Source organism: Passer domesticus, chromosome 20 (assembly GCF_036417665.1).
Source record: "Passer domesticus isolate bPasDom1 chromosome 20, bPasDom1.hap1, whole genome shotgun sequence".
NCBI lineage: Eukaryota > Metazoa > Chordata > Aves > Passeriformes > Passeridae > Passer > Passer domesticus.
The window spans coordinates 5698688-5711194 of NC_087493.1; the positions used below are offsets into that span (position 1 = coordinate 5698688).

Consider the following 12507-nt stretch of genomic DNA (forward strand, 5'->3'; position numbering starts at 1 on the left):
CTTTCTTTTGTGAAATCTACTCATGGAATAGTTTTTAGACACCTTATTTGTATATTAATTAGTATTGGAGTTGATAATTTAGAATGGATCAGAGGATATAGGTATTCTAATTTCAGCATATGGAATTTTCATCTTCTGGCAGTGTCATACTGGTATTTTCATGTTAAAGGAAAACTGCTTCAGAGAATTTCTTGTTCAGCATATATAACATTTAACTGCCAACACATTTTTCTGAAACAGCCAAGTATCAATAGCACAACTCATTTTTCCCTTCTTCCCTAATCGTTCCTTTTCTATGATTGCACTTTGTTTCTATAATTGCACAGCATGCTCTGCAACATTTCTGTGTTTGCTGCAATGAAAAGAAGATTGGTTTTTTTTTATTCTCATTGAATTTTTTCACCATGTATTTTTCTAGTTTTCCACGGGTTTTAAATACCCAATTACTGCCACCCTTAGTGGAAGCTATCTCTGCACATTAGTAGGAAAATGTAGAGACTGTTGCAGTACTGTATTGTAGGGTTTTGTTGACAGTTTAATTATAGGAATGCTTAAAAGCAACATTGAACTTGATGGCCTGTCAGAGTTTCCATTGTAAACCGTGATTTTCAAGGTTTCTAACTCCACTCGTTTTAAATCGCTGCAGACACTGTACACATGCTGCAGACTTAGACATGTTTTCTGTTTTCCAGAAGGAGAAACCCCGTTCAGACTGCTGAACGTGTTGTCAACGGCTTGCAGTCACTTCAGACACCAGTCAGAATCCATTTCCAAGGATTCATGTCAAGCAAGACAGTGTCACTCAGACAGATTCTGCCACAAATCCTTCACTGGAATCCCCAGGAGTGCCCCAGTGTCCTGCTGCAAGGGAGGGGCAGTGGCTGGGCCACACTTCGGGCAGCACAAAGCACAAACCAAGGACGAGAGAAGTAGCTCTAAGCAGCTTTTGATCTTCCCAAATTTTTAACTGTTCCATGGACTGGAGGCTGCCCAGACATAACTTGGTACTTTGAGAGTCATATTTAAATTTGGGTAGCTTACACAAATAAACATTGCAGCCCTGTCCTTGATGTGGGTCCCCTTCTACTTGCATTTGGCATTTAGAGGAGTGCTCCCAAAATTTCAAGATGCTGGCACACTGTCTGAAGAGGAGTTAATGCCTTAATCTGAGCAGGATTGCAATCCTGCCTGTCTGTAAGCCTGTGACCAGCAGGAACACCACAACACTGTGACTAGCGTGGCAGCTTGTTCTCAGAAATAATCAAAGACTGCTGAGTTCAGGGAGAGACGCTGAGTTTCCAGGGGGAGAATGGGCTGACATGATCCTCAAAGCCATCCCAGGAGCAGCAGGGAAGTTTGAGAGGTTTTGTGACAGTAAATCACAGGGCTTCGCTCTGATCTCCCAGGGCAAGCTGCTGCCCCAGTGAGCCCCTGAATGCTGAGTGGCACTGGGATGTCCCAGCCCCTCGAGGCACAGCAGCTGCCTTGGGACAGTGTCCCAGTGTCCCAGTGTCCCAGGGATTGTCCTGCCAAGAGCTGCTGGGTGCACCCTGGGTGCCCCACGGTCCCCCCACCATCCCACCCTTCCCTGGCTGCCAGGCTGAGCCTGTGCTCAGCTGTGCCTCTCCCTATGCAGCCAGCAATGCCAGCATTTTGCTTTCTTTTTAGCTTAGCCAGTGGTGGCTGAGCCCCATGGAATTGAAACATAGGAATTGATATTTGCCTGTGGATCAGGTTATGGCTATCATGGTTGAGAACCCTCCTTTTAAAGGATATTTGCCTAACAAGATGGTGTATCCAAAGTTACTCAAAACTTAATTTTCAAATATATTTATTTTAAAACCTCACTTTTGCAAAAAAAACCATCCCCCAGTTTCAATAAAAATTTCCATAACTGAAAAATAAATATTTTTTCAACAGCTCTGTTGGAATAGTGCCTTCTTTTTCCCCTCATTTCAAAGTATATCTGTCATAAAGAAACTCAAAACAAGTTTTGGAATTTTCTTGCTTACTTATAATTTTAACAAACTTTTTTCCTCCCATGATTTTACTGACTCAAGTGAGAAGATGACATGATACAGCTTTAAAGAAATGCAAATTGATGGAAATAATTTATCACTTAGGTTTATATCTCTTGCTCTGCATTGCCAGTTTTCAGCTCTCCACTGTAATGGTCATCTAAAAATAATACATAATATTCTGTTATATTGATTGGGCTAGAAACCTCCTAAGAGGACATAGATACCAGTTTTCCTATTTAATAGAAGTGAAAATGAGGTAAGGAGGGGTAGAGCACCTTGTTCAGTCAACAGGCCCCAACACAAGGGCAGAATCCATATACCAGGCCACTGTTGCTCCCACTGCCTGGCCTTGTGGGATGTCTGCAGCTCCTCCTGGTACCAACACAAAGCCACTCATGGTCTCACCCTGCTGAAGGATCTGGACCTAAAAATTATCTAATTTGTGCATGAGCAACCCATCATGAAGATTTAGCTAAATCTTTGCCTCCTTTGTGAGAGGGAGAGTGCTAGGAGAGAGCAAACAGAAATTACCAACCATTTGTGTCACACTGAAGTCCTTGGGACTTTAAGAAGGGACAAAAGGCTGCCTCACCTCAGCATGTAAATGCTGAATTATAAACCTGCTCAAGTATAGAAAGCTGAGGATGAAGAGGGTCCTTTATAAGAGCCCAGGAACAGGAGCTGGTCTTGTAGACTGCACCAACTGTGCTGTAAAGGACCTGAAAGCTGTTGGGTGAATTAAGGATGGAGCATGTTCCAGTCCTGTTCTGAACACCCCAAAGGGCTGCTTTGTTGTGAACGCTGAATGTCTTTGCTGTTGCGGCTTTCCATCTGACACTTCATGTTATGTCAGAGCAGGGCTTTTTTGTGTGTTTAATATATTGGTGACTATGTGTTTTAATGAAGGTGCCCTGTATTCCAGAGCTAGCAAATGCACGATGTGTTGCTGCGGTCGCCAAGATAAGTAGTAATTTTTAAATAAACAGCAGTATAAACAGTTACATAAAACTCATGTAAATTGCTGGCACATAATTTTAGACTGGCTTAAGTTATGTAACTTACTTGTGGCCAAGTTTTTTTTCTAGTTTTTTTTTTTTTTTTAAAATACTCAATTCACGCACTTTAAAATAAAGGGAGAAGTTTATTTTCACCTGTTTCTTTTCCACTCACAGTCCTTCTGTTATACTGAGCATGCCTTTAATAGCTTCTCAGAGAGACAGGCAGACAGATAAAGGGCAAAGGGAAGACAAAAAGCACCTCCTGACCCTATTGTAGATTCATTCAGGAAAGCACCTTCCCTTGAGTCAAGTAAATAGCCTGAGCCACAGTAGAATTTGTTTCTTGTCTTGACATTTGTTTTTCCTTGCACTTATATTACTGAATTGCTGAGTACATTAATTAGATTGAGGGACAGGAGTTCTGTTGCTGCTTGTTGGGGTCTGCAGAGTAGTGTATGGAGCTGGAATTCTGGATTTTATTCCTGACTTGCTGAGTGACCTTGGGCAGTGTGTTCTGTCACTCAAGCTTTTAAGGCAGGCTTGAGCAGCAAAGGTTCTGTCTCCTTCCCCTCCTCCCATGTCCGGGGCCTGGGCTGATGGTGGTCTTATCTTGTGTTCCCAAGGGCCTCCAAACAAATAACTGTGTTATTTATTAGCTTCCTTTGAAATAGAATACAGACAGAGAGCACCACCAGAAACCACTTCACGCCATCTTTTTCTGCTTGCTGATCTTGAAAAAATTTCAATGATTTACTCTCATAATGTCTTAGCAGCTGGATTTAAAGACATTAAACTCTGCCATTTATATGAATAAAATCAGGATGAAGGACCCTAAACAAATATTTATCAAACAAGTGAAGAGACCTGAACATTAGTGAAAAGCAGGAATCTCTTGGCGTAGAGATCTCTGATGGAGAACATTGTTTGCAGTATTTGGTCAGCTCCTCCTTGCTGTTTTCAGCTGTTGTCTCCAGCCTGATTTAGGAAAGGAACCGAATTTTTTCAGATTTTCAGTTCAGGCTGTGTTCATGCCTTTCTCATGTTTGGAAATCCTCCAAGAAATTATAGGAGAAAGACAAGTCATACCAGCTGGAGGGACTACTGACAACATAATACTTCCATTAGGAAAAAAACAAATGTTTGGCACTGAGCAGTTTGTGCAAACACAGAAGTTAAAACACAGTCATGGCCTGGGACTTGGATTTCCAGGTACAGCTTAAATTAAAACCTGAGCTCCAAACTTCTCTAAACACAAGTGTTCATTATTTTGGATCTTATCTATAATTTCAGTTATTTCTGTAAACTTATTCAAGGCTCTTTGTGCTGGGTTAGTAGAAGCATCAGTAAAGCTGAAGAGGAATGAAAAAAGATTCAAAAAACCAGCTCTGTGCCCACCTGAGGCAAAAAAGTCACTGCTGTGGTGTGGTGGGTAAGAGCTGCAGGGAGATTTAAGGGCCTCTCAGCAGAACGAGATAGAGCAGTGCAAGACAGTACCAAAAAAAGCATATCTAGACTATTCCTAGAGAGCTCATCTTCATTTGGAACTTCCATGGCTATAAATCTTCACATTACTTATTGCAGAGATTTTTTTCTTTTAATAATCAAATACTTTATTTGCAGTAAATCTTCTTCCCAACAGCTCTGGGCTCCTTTGCGTTTTACGCCTGCTAATAATAACCAATGATGTTAAATAACCTTTCTTGTGGCCCTGTTTCTGGATGTTCCTTTGACCCAGGCCAGAATACTCTATTTTATGTCTTGACATTTATGGGAACCATTATGACAGCAGGCTGGGTGCCAAAGACACATCTTTGCTTGATCATGGTTTCATGACTAGTTCATCTTAAAGCAAATCTGCATTATATAAATGATTTATAAGAGACTATTTTTACTGAATTTTAATAAAATTCTCACCAAGAGAATATAAAAAAAAAATTGATCTTTTTTCTCAAGTATTTGATTAGCGTTTTCTAAATCCCAGCAATTCTCTATCTGTTTGCAATAAGGCCAGCTATTCCAGTACAAGAAGGAATTTTTTTCCTCTGTTAGTGAAAATGACATTTCTTACTAACATTTTATAAATAACTAAGAAAATGTGCCATGTGGGTGCACATGCAGCCTTCCAATGTGGGCCAGTGGTTAGAAAGCTACAATGGATTACAATAACAGCCAAGACTTTTTCTCAGCCCTGAAATGACAAACATACGCCACTGTGGCCATGGAAGGAAAAGTGGGAGAGAACATGTGTTAGAACTGTGAGAGTGGATTGAAGAATAAATGGGGTTCTTATGCAGAGGCTTCACATCCTGGAAAAGCTTGGCTTGGATTCTGCAAGCTTCCCCTCCCAGTGGGAGCGTTGCTCTCCTGTGCTCTGTGCAGCCAGAGCCGCGGGAAGCTGCCGCGCGCGATCGTCGGCACAAAGCGCACACGGGCAGGCTCAGCTTCGGCCCAAAACACGACATCAAAATTGAATTATTAATCAGCAGCTGGGAAAACGCACACAGAAAAGTAATCTGTCACAATGTAGGAGGCAAAGCAGAGCACTGCAAAGTGTGGGGAACAAAGGGAGGAAATACTCAGGGGCTAATTCAAGGAATCTGTTTAATGACATTCCACTCCTTGTCCTCTAGCTCCTCTGTGATATGAAGAGGGACTTTGCTGCACAGACATTAATTAACCATATTTAAGGCTTTTATTTCTTTATAAAATAATCCCTACAGTAACTTAAAGAGCTTTCACCTTCCCTAGAAATGCAGACAGGTGTGGCAGGCAAACCTGCCTTGATTTGGGGAGATTTTACTTAATTTAATTAATTGCCAATTAACACAATTTTTTAATAATTAATTCAAAGTGAGAGGAAGTAAATATAATTACAAAAACATCTAAGTGAACACCTTCCCACCATCTTTTCTGGACTGAACTTAGTACACTTGTCCTCCCGCTCACCTACTGTCAGCTTCCTTTATCTCTGTTGGGGCTTTCACTCATTGCTGGGTTTTCCATCACACTGAGACATGGCCAGGCCAGCTGTGAGCAGCACATGGCTTGTCCTGACCTCCTCCCACTCCTCAGATGCCCCTGGCTACTGCAAACTGCCCTCCATGTCCATCACTGTGCTCAGGAGTGAGCCAAGTGGGTGCTCAGGTGTGGGTTAAGAAGGAGCTCATGGGGGAGCCAGCTGTGTGTTCATTAGTAAATTAACTGGGTGCTCGTACAAAAACTAATGGGGTGTTCATGCCTGAACTAACTGGGCACCCGTGCATGGAAGCAGAAAACCCTGTAGTTTATGCTCAATACATGAGGCAGGAGCTTGCAGCAGGTCCCAAGCTGGTTCCAAATTTACAGACAGGCATTAGTTCTGGGGGTCAGATCTGATTACTAGAACAGGATCAGGCTTTGGCTGGGCAGGCAAATAAGGCCTTTGGTGCTTCTCAATGGTCCAAGAAAGTCCATGATGGGCCAGAGAAGACTTAAGATGAAGCTATGAGCAGGGAAACTTTGCCATAAACCCTATGAAGACATTCTGGTTTTGTTTAAATCTTCAGTGAGTCTTCATTCCCAAATCCATTAATCAAAATATCTGCTAAATCAATGACCTCCTTCAAGACAGAAGCTGAAAGTCTTGAGTCCCAGTCCTGCCACTGACTACAAGGAATTCACCTCTTCTGAGCCATACCTATGAAATAGAAGCTGTAACAGCCACATACAAACAATTAAAAAACCCCCAAACACTCAATAATTTTGGTAAGTCAAAGCGAATGTAAAAGGCAAAGCAGTGTCTAAAATTCAACAATATTATGATACGAGCCTTTTTCCTCAGAAATGAAGGCAGACAAAAGTAGAGACTGTGTGTCTGGGTTTTCTCATAGCTATTCATCCTGAGCTGCTGTTCAAAATCGTTATAAAGCACAAAGCAGGAGGAAAGAATGATTCAGCTGAGTAACTGGTGTTTGATTAGCTACATTAGTTAATTACACCATCACTTAATAAGTGATTCATGTTCAAAGGTGATTTTAAATACATAACAAACTCAAATAATAGAAGGTCTTAAATTTTATGTTAAGTCCAGCACATACTACAGACATTGACAGGAGCTAGAAATAGAAAGGTTTGTTTTAAGTTTTATACATTTCTGTACTGGCTAGGCATAAAAATAGAAGTCAAATTGCACAGTCCTGTTAGCTACCAAAATGTAACGTGCAAATAAAGCGCCCGGGAGACCTAATAAAATGCCATAAATGAACTACTGTAAAAAATATCAGACCACACCTATTCAGCAGGATAAATTCAAATGTCTTACAAAGAAATGTATTCTCTTTTCTTTTTATGGAGCAAGAACTGTTTTGAAAAAAGAGAGAATGAATTTCAAAATATACAAAGAAACTTTGAATAATAAGTGGAAAGGGTTCAAGACCAAGTGCAGAATGCTGCTCAGTTCCTCTATGGACTGGACCAGAATCAAGCAGTGACACAGCATCTACTTTAGAGAGACAGAGGTATTATTATTAAAGTGCTTTGTTTTCTTAAGACTCGCTTCCACAAGCATTCATTTCCATAACCAGGGTTCTTCTAGAAGTCAAAGAAAGCACAGGCTTGCTGCTTTCCACTCTGACACTGCTGTGGGAGCAGATCGTTGCTACCAAAGTGGAGAAAGATATATATAGAAATGAATATAGAGATATAGCAATATATCTGGATATTTAGGTCTTTGAGGATCACTGCAGGGAGCCTGCTATGGAATAAATCCAAATTTGGGCAAACATGGAAGGCCAGCTTTTGATAAACATATCAAACACATAATTAAAAAATGTGGTATCTGCTGTTTTGTATGTGATCATGGGGACAAGCAGAAGCCAACACAAAACGATGAGATTATTTGGTTGTGAAAGGATTACCCCCAAGATTAAAACATGCAGAATCACACAGAATTTATAGATCACTCCTGTAAAGTCCTGGAGGTTCTTCACATTGAAATCTTTAATGTAAATTTTCCTTGGTGAGAAGCCAGCTGAGAATCCCAGATCCCTGTTTCTTTGGAGCTCAGGTGTCACACAGGCCCAGGCTCCTCACTCCTGAGCACAGCTGCTGATCCTGAGAGCAAAGGCAGCTCCCCCATCCTTTACTGAGACTCCCAGTGACAACAGTGAATTGTACTGGTCTGTTCTGGGCTGGAACTGACCCGTTTTGCGCAGCTGTGTGACACCAACATCCTGGGGCTACTGCATATCCAGCCAGGACTGAAACAGAGACTCCAAGATAATCATTCTCATGCAAAAAAATTCTGAAAGGGATCACAAAGTGCTTTGCAAGAAAGGAGGCAGGGAACGACCTTTTCTCAAAATTTAAGAAAAACATGACTCTTTCTTTCCTGATCTAAGCCAAACTGTTTTGTTTTGTTTTGTGTTGTGTTTTAAAGAGCTACACTGACTGAAAATAAAAATCTTCTCTCTATCCAAAAGAAATCCTGGAAGGCAGCTGGGAAGTTCTAACAAACATGGAATACTCTGCTAAAAGACCAAACTAAACAAAAAGGTAACAAGGGCTAAAGTGGCCCAGACAGCTCAGCATCACTATCTGGAAAATAACTTGGCATTCACAGCTACAACCAAACAGAGAAGATTAGCTTTGTTTGCTACATCAAACATGTCTTTCTTCCTCTCTCTTCAAACATAAATAGTTCCAGGCTCTAAAATAAATTAGCTCAACTTGGGTTATACAAGCTGTTTCATTTTTTTTTCTTCAAAAGGGAATATAGATGTTTGTTTAAAAATTGTAAATAAAATATAAACCGAGATCTTTCATTGCATGGTGATCCTTTCCAGTAGGTAGTATCAGCACCACGTCCATTTTTCTTCCTTATCCTATACTTTGGTATCACAGCATTATTATGACTACTTCTCATGGGAAATGGATGAAAAAAAATCATGCAGTAAGGGGATGCTTATCTATACTTATTCACAGTAAAAGTAAAATAATAATCAGATTTAAAATCCACAGAAAATAAATGCGACAAAATTACTTAGCATTACTTTTAATTTTTTTCTTTGAAAAATCCTTCTTTCTTTACGTGTATGTGTTGTGTGGAACATACAAACCCAAAAAAGCTGGTTAGTGAAAGACAACAGTTCTTAAAGCCCAGCAAGCACTTGCTGCCCATCTCTAGTGGGATGTTCCAGGCTGTCTGAGTGCTGATTATGCTGCTGTGGGATGTTTTTTATCGAGGTGGCTGAAGTGCTGCAGCTCTGGGATAACAAAACCTCCTGCAGTACCAGTGTGGTGGTGTAAACAGAAAGCTCTCCCTGGCTTCAAACTGTGGCAAGATGTTTTGTATGTTAACGTGGAACGTTTTGATTGTGTTTTCAAAGATGTAAAACTAAAGCAGGTCCTAAGTACTTCCATGGTGGGATGTGAAGTTTGGCTCTAGGGCACAATTAGCCAAGGGTTTTTTTCCCCTCAATATTACAGTGATGCTTCACATCCTTCCTAAAACTGGCTGGGATGAGGTGTCTCTGGCTTGGAGTCTTTCTTAGCATGGAGCAGATTATTACTTTTATTATTGATTTATGCCATGCCTGTCTGCTTCCAGCCTCAAAACACTTTACTAAGTTACAATATACTTAGGAATCATTTCACGTCAGCCACCACCACGCTGCAGCCTTCTCCAGAGGGAAACTGAAGGGAGCCATTAGGATGGTGCCTGCAACATTAAACAACAATCCAGGAGAGGAAGTAAAGAATACTCTGGCTCCTTAAAGCAATGGCTGAACAGAATGCAGCCACTGAGCTGCCATCCAGCTGGGACACCAAAGTCAATACCCATTCACCGTGTGTGGTTAAAATTAAATCTCCTAATGAAGTGAGATGGTTTTAGTGGTTAGAGAGTGAGTGCAAAGTATTATTCTCCTGTATGATTATTTGTAAGTTATACAGCTAACAAGGGAAAAGATCACACACAGGAAAACAGCAGACAGTTAGATAATGTTCCAAGCCCAGTTTCTAAAAGATATTTGGGCAAATAAAGCTTCGGGAAAAAAAAATATATGAAAAAAAAAGAAAAAAGAGGAAAAAGAAAGATGACACGGGACAAATTGAATTGGCAGTTTTTCACTGTTTTTAGGGAACTAAACTAAGCTGAACAGAATTGATGTCAGTTTTTATTCCCTATAGTTCAGGTCCAGAGAAAAGAACATTATTAGTTTCTGTTAATGAGCAGGTATTCCCTAAACACTGGTGCAAATGCTCCTGAATTTTAATTTGCTTAGAAAAAGAAATGGTAAAGTATTGAGGGAAAAAAACCCCCACATTAACAGCATTTAAAAAAGAAATTTGTTTTGTTTTGTTCCTGAATTAGCAAAATGCTTTGGAGGTTTATATATCTGACTGAAAAGATCCTCACACTTTGCTATCAAGCTCTCCTTTCAGGGCTAGTAATTGCTAGCTGGTTCTAATCATTCTTGCAAGTGATCATTTGAAAGGTTCATTTTATGACCCCTCAAAGTAGCACAAAGAATCTCACTCCATAATGTAATAAACAATTCTACAACCAGTGCTTAATTAATTCCTGAAAGTCACCAAAAGGAGCTATTAATGATCTTTCTTTTTATCTAACCATAAATATACAAGTCTCCTGGGACAAAGGATTAAAAAAGAATATTCTGGCAAGACTAACTGTCAACTTGATAAAGCATAAAATGATCATGAGTGAGGGTAATTCAAAATACAAGGCAGTGCTACCTGGTCTGATCAGAAAGTTAGGTCAGGTTGGATTAAATTTCTCTGAATGCTGTGTTTATCAAAAACAGGACACCACTGACATGGTACAAACCAGACTCAATCCAAATGAATACCCAAGAGAAAAGTACTGCAACCTCCACAAAATTATTTTTAAAAATTAGCTCTGTTTGGGATTTAGATTTCCTGTGAACACACCAAGAATCATTATAATTAAAGGGTGGAAAATGTTTCAGGGATATTTAAAATACAACTATTACGAAGAACAGTCTGATATTTTCTAGAGAACTTTGGTGTTTTAGGAGCCCAAGCATTGTTTTCACAAGTAAATCAGGCAGTGGGAAGCTCTTAAATGAAATTTAGTTTCCTGGCAACACAACCCATTGCTGAAAATTAGATTTAGGCTTCTAAAGGGCTTTGATGTTTTTGGAAATCACTCTTCCTGCAGCACTGCACAGCTGACTAGGCGTAATACATTAATTTGCCTTCTACTGAGGCTATCAGGGCATTATCACTTTGATGGCCTCAGTAGTGTTTGGGAGGTTGGGATTATTTTTTTTTTTTCATAGAATGCAAAAAAATTATTTTGCTGGACATAGCCAGTGATGAGTGGAATCCGTGACCAGAAGCAGGAGGAGGAAGGAAAGAGATAATGTACCTTTTCCAAAATAAGCTCCTCTAGTGCTTTGGGAGCTTGTGCTGGTGCCAGTGCAGCCTGTGCACTGCCTGTCCCACCTTTGGAAAGGCTCCCTGAGCTGGTGGACCCTCGAGGGATGGAGTCTTTCTGAATCTCTCCTCTTGAAACCATCCCTGGGACACCCCCCATGGAAACATGAAACAGACTTCCCACCACACAGCCAGGACAGAGCTGCCTGTGAGGATGGAAACTTTAGGTTTAGGCACCTCTGAAAGGAGTTTTCAATGACTAATACAAAGAAACAGCAGGAAGCAGGGAGGGAGAAACTGGGGGAAACAACTTAGAGGACTTTCAGGCTCCCACTCCTTGACTCCCCTGGGCAGGGCCAGGGAGGCTTCAGATCCCCAGTCCTTGCCCTGTGGGAGGATTCAGCCCCCTCTGGAAGCTGAAGGCTGTGGATTGCGGTGCTGAACGCTGAAGAACTTACTGTTCCAAAGATTGTAGAAAACCTGAAAGTTCCTTTAAACAGGAAATTTAAAAAAATCGCATTTTTGTTCTAATCTTCAATAAAACTTGCTTTTTTTTCGTAATGTTGGAATTTCCTGTGGAACAGAAATTCTGTTTTAAAACCATCTCTATTCAACAGGGCTATTCAGATGGAAGCATTTTCTTATTCATTCCACTTTGCAACTAACTGGTGCCACCCCAAATGTATCACTCTTCCAAGAATGATGTGGCAGCCCTGGAATAGCTAATTAATTGGGCTGTATGATGCCTGTGCCAGAAGTTTCAGCTTCCAGAGGCATTCCTTTAAGGAATGGTGGTGTGGGTTTGGCTTTTACAAGGATACACATGGTTTCAGGAGCCCACAGGCACCAAAAGTTAGTTTGTGTTTTGTAACTGCTCATCTCAACCCAGTCATTGAGCTGATGCCTTAACCACAGTGAGTCAAGCAAACTTCTTCAAAGCACTCATGGAGAAAGCTTTTGGTTAATTTATTTTTCTTTTTTTTTTTAAATAAAATTTTTGTCCTTGGGTAATCTTTCAAGAAAATTCCACTTCTATGTCTGTTTATTGGGAAAATAATTCTGTTTAAACTCTACTTGCATCATAATATAAC

General features: G+C 40.5%; 1 protein-coding gene across 11 annotated transcripts in view; it reads right to left on the reverse strand.

The window, feature by feature from the left end:
* ANKFN1 (ankyrin repeat and fibronectin type III domain containing 1) overlaps window positions 1–12507 on the reverse strand; it is a 132713-nt gene that overhangs the window by 39460 nt on the left and 80746 nt on the right. The gene's annotated exons all lie outside the window — the stretch shown is intronic.